This window comes from Idiotropiscis lumnitzeri, chromosome 16 (assembly GCF_059441095.1).
Source record: "Idiotropiscis lumnitzeri isolate Australia: NSW breed Sydney's pygmy pipehorse chromosome 16, RoL_Ilum_1.0, whole genome shotgun sequence".
Lineage (NCBI taxonomy): Eukaryota > Metazoa > Chordata > Actinopteri > Syngnathiformes > Syngnathidae > Idiotropiscis > Idiotropiscis lumnitzeri.
The window spans coordinates 11,668,722-11,674,675 of record NC_142406.1 but is presented as its reverse complement, the minus strand read 5'-3'; the positions used below and the strand labels follow the sequence as shown (position 1 = coordinate 11,674,675).

At 46.8% G+C, this 5,954-nt stretch overlaps 1 long non-coding RNA gene across 4 annotated transcripts; it reads right to left on the bottom strand.

The window, feature by feature from the left end:
* Positions 1 to 2,185: 2,185 nt before the first annotated feature.
* Positions 2,186 to 5,345, bottom strand: LOC148321433 (uncharacterized). 4 transcript variants are annotated; one of them, XR_015839460.1, is made up of 7 exons: positions 5,222 to 5,345; positions 4,223 to 4,952; positions 3,502 to 4,097; positions 3,005 to 3,437; positions 2,883 to 2,934; positions 2,707 to 2,797; positions 2,186 to 2,629 (listed from the first exon to the last, which is right to left on the bottom strand). It is a non-coding gene; the product is annotated as an uncharacterized LOC148321433 (long non-coding RNA). The 4 variants fall into 4 exon arrangements; XR_015839459.1 differs by having other exon boundaries at positions 4,223 to 4,708; positions 4,811 to 5,338; XR_015839458.1 differs by having other exon boundaries at positions 4,223 to 5,338.
* Positions 5,346 to 5,954: the final 609 nt, after the last annotated feature.

Sequence of the window (5,954 nt, the reverse complement as noted above, 5' to 3'; positions counted from 1 at the left end):
GATCCCAAACCGCATCATTGACCACCAGGCCACGGGAGGAACGAGGATGACTGCACCACGTGCGCTTTTGTCTTTCCCACTGACAACGCCCATTGTTTCGGATATATGGACACGGAGCAACTGAGACTTTCAAATCACTCCTAGCTCAGTGGTGTGTGTTGTGCATTGCTGAACCTCAGGTCCTAGGTTCAAATCTCAATCCGGTTGTCTCTACACGCATTGCAGGTAAGTACCTCTCTCCACATTATGTTCAAGTAAGTATTTACTATATTTATGTATATATATATATATATATATATATTCATATTCGCATATAGATATATATATTTATATATATATATATATGTGTATATGTATATATATATTTATATATATATATTAATGTATATATATGCACATATATATACATATACATATATACACAGCGGTGAACAGGTAGGGGCGGGTGCGGTTGGTTGTACAGATCGGATGGGTGGGGGTAGCACGAAGGGGGAGAGGTGCAGCTCACGTGCTCGGACCGGGGTGGGGCCGGATTGTGTCACCACCACCACACCGGCGTGCATTGTCACAACTTTAAATAAAATTATATATGATCAAGTTTAAATTCCCCCCCTTGGACACTTGCATTGCCGGGAGAGGGTTTCGTACCAGGCTCCGAGAGTATCGCGCGCTGCATTGTTAACCACTCGACCACGGTGACTCTAGCGGTAACTGCCCATCTGGGCGTATTTGTTCTTGATTTGCGACGGGTAGCGCCCGCGTTCAATTGTTAACGATAAATGGAAGCGAAGCGGTGGTCGTCCTTAGGTCTCCGCTGGCCGAGAGGATAACGCTGTGGTTTGGACACCTGAGAACCAGGGTTCGAGCCTCGCGCTAACATGTCATGTATATCGTTCTGTGTAATGCAACTAACCCTAACCCACTGACCGACTGTGCAATGTATGCAAATAACCCTAACTAATTGTGAGATCCGTGTCACTAACCCAAATTGCCTGTGCAACTAACCCTAACTGTAACGCGCTCAGTCCCTGCGACATTAACAAGTGTAAACTTTCTTTCTTTTGACATTGCAACTATTCGCGGTAGCATCTTGCATGCACACAACTCCGTGTACTTTTTTGCAGCTCAAGAACGAGAAACGATCGTGAATGATGAAGCAACGGGTATTACCAGCAAACCTGATTGCCCCGCTGGCTCAGGGTGACGACCAGGACGTTGAAGGGCGAAGATCTACGGTTCGAGACCCGCCAGAAGCTGTCGACCAATACACGTCACGACGCGCAACATGTCTAAATGAATAAAGAAATCTTTCCTCACTTAATTATTTGAGGGGATTTTTTTTTTGTGTCAAGAACGGGGGGGGGGGGGGGGGGGACGTGAAACCAGTCCAGCGTTTATAGTGTACAATGCATTAATTCGCCAGTTTCTGCAGCATCAGCAAATCTAAATGAATGCTTTCTCTCCAAAGACGTTTGTCATTCAACTTCCAACAAATTTGATGCTCGTGTCCGACTGCCAATATACAGAAAAGTCAAATCATGATTTCTAGTTTACTTGTGATGAAGCGCACCGTTCATCTCTGTTCGGAACGTTTGTCATACACTGGTTGACCAAAGTGGACAAGCTGGATGATCTCGTGCAAATGCAACGTTCGAGTTATTCAAAGGTATTTGACGTTAAGACGGTTACAAATGGTGTCAAGGTCATTTTTCTGCCTTTTGCGTTTCCTGTTGGCTATGGGCGGCAGGAAAAGTGCATTTTTCTTCTCAGATTAAAGGCAAATTGTCACCAGGAACAAATGAGAATGCAAAATAAAGCGCGTCTGCAATTCTATCGACAATCTCGATGCCTTGGATCACATTTTAGGCCTTAATTAAATTCTTTTTAATCACGTGCAGAAGGATCATAACGCCCCGTCGCTATGAACGCTTGGTCACCACAAACCGTTTATCTTCACGAGGGTCGCGGGCATGCGGGAATCTCGTCTGCCGCCGTCGTCGTTGGCGACATCCTGAATCGGCTGCAAGCCATTGTCAGGACACACAAACAATCTTTCAGATGATGGAGCACGTTTCAAGTTTGACTTGTCTTTAAGGTGCTTTTATTTTTTTTCCTCAAAGGCCTGATTGTCAAGAAATTTTAAGAACATGTTCTCCCTCGCCAAAGTTTAAAGTAGACCACTTGATATCACTTCACATTTTAATCAAAGTACACAGGCACAAAGAGAAAACGGGAGCTTGACAATTTGCATACAAACATGTCCACATACAATATTTCAGTCCGTTTTGGCCCCAAGCATTCATGTCCTGACGGGGCGGGTCTGGCCGCAGCCACCATTTCCGGCCTCCTTCCAAGCCCGCAGCGTGGACACGACGGTGGTGGAGAATATTGTCATTGGCTGGGACGTGGGAGCTGAGAATGGTGGCTGCAACCACACGCGCGCGCGGCTCGGACAGGAAAAGAAACCCCTTCATGCAGTTAGTGTTGGTCAGTGCACACCCAGTGAGTTAGTGACCGAGCGGAGACAAACACACCAAAGGAAGAACAAAAAAAAAAATACAATCGCTGCAGAATTGGCACTTTGCTCTCCACGTGCCGCCGTCGCATCTGCACCTCTCGTCTGGGAACGCTACGGAGAAAAGACTCGTCTTACGATGCGTTGGCATCTAAAAAAGCGAGCTGTACATCTTGCAATCGTTCCTCTACCTCTGATCGCAGCCCGCAAGAACGATGGGCATCATGTGCCACTTGAGGACCCGCCTTCCATTTTGTGACCTTTCACCAGCTCCTTCACCACCTTGCAAAACAAGCACATTGATGCACATTACTTAGGAGCTTCAGCTTTTTTTTTTTATTCATTTTTCAAGACGAGTGTTCAGAACCATGTTCAGGTTCTCCACGATGCCTCCCATCCCAACCGGCGTCCTCGTCACCCTGCAAATAAATAAGACAGTTCTTCCGTCGACCGAGTGCGGGTCGCTTTATTGGTCAATGTACTCCTCACCTTGGTCCAACTTGCTCTTGGTGGCGCCGGTCCGGTCGGGGGCCTCCACAATCCTGAAGCTAACAAACTCCTTCCTCAAAGCCTCCCGACACGAAAGCAAAGTGACTTCCCCAAACCAAAAGCCGCTCTGGATCCAGACAAGCCAAACAACGAGCTGACCGTCGCCAACATTTCTTGCCAAAAGCACTCAAGCGACACGAGTCCAACCATCGGCTCGAAAAACACACTCCATACCTGCCCTCATCACCGTCAGACCTTTCCGAGCACAAAACAACAACAACGAACTTCCCTCGCTACACTCAACCAAGGCAAAGCACAAAGCTCGCTACACTGCCCCCTCCTGGTCACCATTTGCAAGCACCCCTCAGACACATTCCACTTGATTCTTCATTTGTGGGCCGACTCCTTTTCCTCAGCCAGCTCCATCTCGGTCCTGCAAGCCAAAATGAACAATTAGTGACGCCGTTTGCATATTAAATGGGCCAAAATTTGGTGACCTCCATTCGGCAGGCTCCAGACGACCTCTTTTTTAGTGACCTTTGTCCAGCCTTTCCTCTTCCACCCTACGAAACAAGCACACAAATTTCATCCCGGTGCTTTTGTCCTTACGCTGCCGTGGCTCCGCCTGCATCCTGCAACAAGTCAAGTGCATTTGCAATCGTTCTTTAAAAGAGGCCATTTGAGCGGGCTTGGCGGAAGAAACCTGGAAAAATGACCGGAGCGCGAGGGACCCATCCCCTTCCGGGATGAGCGGGCTGCAACGGAGACGGCAACATGATACAATGTCGAGCAAAACAGACTCCATTTCGGGAATCCAATCATTGCACGGAGACTCCACACAAGCAGTTCTTCTTCGAGACCTGGACCTGTCAAACGAGGCCAAAACATCCAAGGAAGGTGGCGGGCGAGTCAGCGACCTGATTGGAGCGTCAACTTTGTGGCGTACCCTCGCCCGTCCTGTCATCTCGTCCGCCCTGCAAAAGGCAGAATGTGCAATTCGTGGCGTGCCGCTCACTGGATTGTGCACGTGTAAAATTTTAATCGGCATCCGGTGGTTCTCAGCGCCTCTCGGACCATCCCGCGCCGACGCCGCCTTACGACAACCTGGCGAGGGGGGGGGGGGGGGGGACAAGTCCAAGAGTGACGGCTTTTATTCTAAGTGACTGTCAATCAAATCCATGTCATGCACAAGTCATCGGCAAGCTCAAGACGGAATACCAGGAGCTGTTCGGCCCGCCTCCCGCCACTTGTGGATATACTCGTGACCCTGGTCCAGGTCCTCTTGATGCCCCTCTGCTAATCCGGTGGCTCCACAATCCTGAAAAACAGAGAGAGAGAGGAGAGGATTGATTTGTGTCGAGCAATATGATGGAGTTGGCCATCAAAGTCTACACTGCACACTCCGGCTTTCAATTGCCATCGTCTCACAAGAAAACAACTGCTCTGGATCCAGACAACGAGCGACCATCTCGAGTCCAACAACAATCGGCTCTCCAAACACCTTCGACACCTGCCCTCATTTCAAGACAACTTTGCCAGCACGGCACACAATTGGCATCCACAACCAAAGTCAACCAAGGCGCACCCCAGAGCTCAACACTCCACCCGGTCCTGTTCACTTGTTGCCCACACAAGGTGGACTTTGGCGTGCCGCTTGGCACCGAATCGCTGTTTTTACTCATGCCAGTCGGCTCCTCTTCCAGCCTGCAAAACACAGACGCGCCGTTACTTGTGCACCACTAACTTTATTTTATTACACAGTATGGCAAAGATGGAGAGGAACAAAAAAATAAATAAAAAAATCACTTTAGACAAGAGCAGATATTCTCGTGAATTCAGTGTCCAGAAATGCCATGCGCAAGCTGAAACTTGACGGCAATTTATTTTCCCCTGGTCCGCGGTCCTCCCGCTTGCTTTGTATTGAAGGCTGCCGCGTTCATTTTTAGCTCTGCAGAGAAACAAGAGAAATTAAGTTGATATCCCGACACGTTCAGTTAGGATGACAAATACGAACTCGATCGGCGCTTGCTAAAGAAAATGCACGGTTGAAATCCGTTGAGATAATGCATAATATTCATGACAGCAAATACGTTTTAGTGGCCGACTTTAGCGAAAAACCATCAAACCAAATGTGTAAATCTCCAAAAATACTTTTAAACGGTACTTTAACTCGTCATTTTAGCGCGACACGTGCACAATAAGATGGGACAAACTCACCTCAAATTGGACAGATGATCCACAAACGGAGTCGAGTTACAAGTTGGGCTTTGTGGTCCAAATCGGATCAAAGTGTCCCCCGACCGGAAATTGGAGAAATGAACGGTTGCGAGGTACGCATTGGTCATAAATCAACTGGCAATGGCAGAATAAAGTCGCAATTTTTTATTGCAGTTGGCGCAAAAAAGGTTTTTAATGTGAAGTATTGACAACCGGCGTCAAGGATTAGACAAAAAATCACATTCATAAGTTTGAATAAAAAAAAGACTCAAGGAAATTAATTACACATCTGAGAATAAATACTTAAGCCCATGATTAAAAAAAAAAGTTACAAATGCAATTGCCTCCTTCAGATGAGTTGAGGGGACAAAACGGTATTTTTATTTTTTACCATGACAGTAAACGTCACGAGACCAGAGAAGGAAGTCAAAAATAAAAAAAGGTTGTTTATAGCACCTGAAATATAATGCATCATATGTAATACAGAACAACAATTAGTCAAAAAAAACAGTTCACTTCCCAAGAACAAAGCCATGAAATGTGTAATTTACCACACTTAAGACACAAAGCAAAAAGAGCTGGCCAGCATTAAAAACAAACAAAAACATTTGGAAAGCGCTGCAAGGAATGGAGAGCACAATGCGCAAAATCAAGCAAAGGGAAGTGATTTCTGACATGCTGTGCTCAAGTGCGCAAATCGTGCAAGAAGCAAAATGGCAAACAAACGACAAAC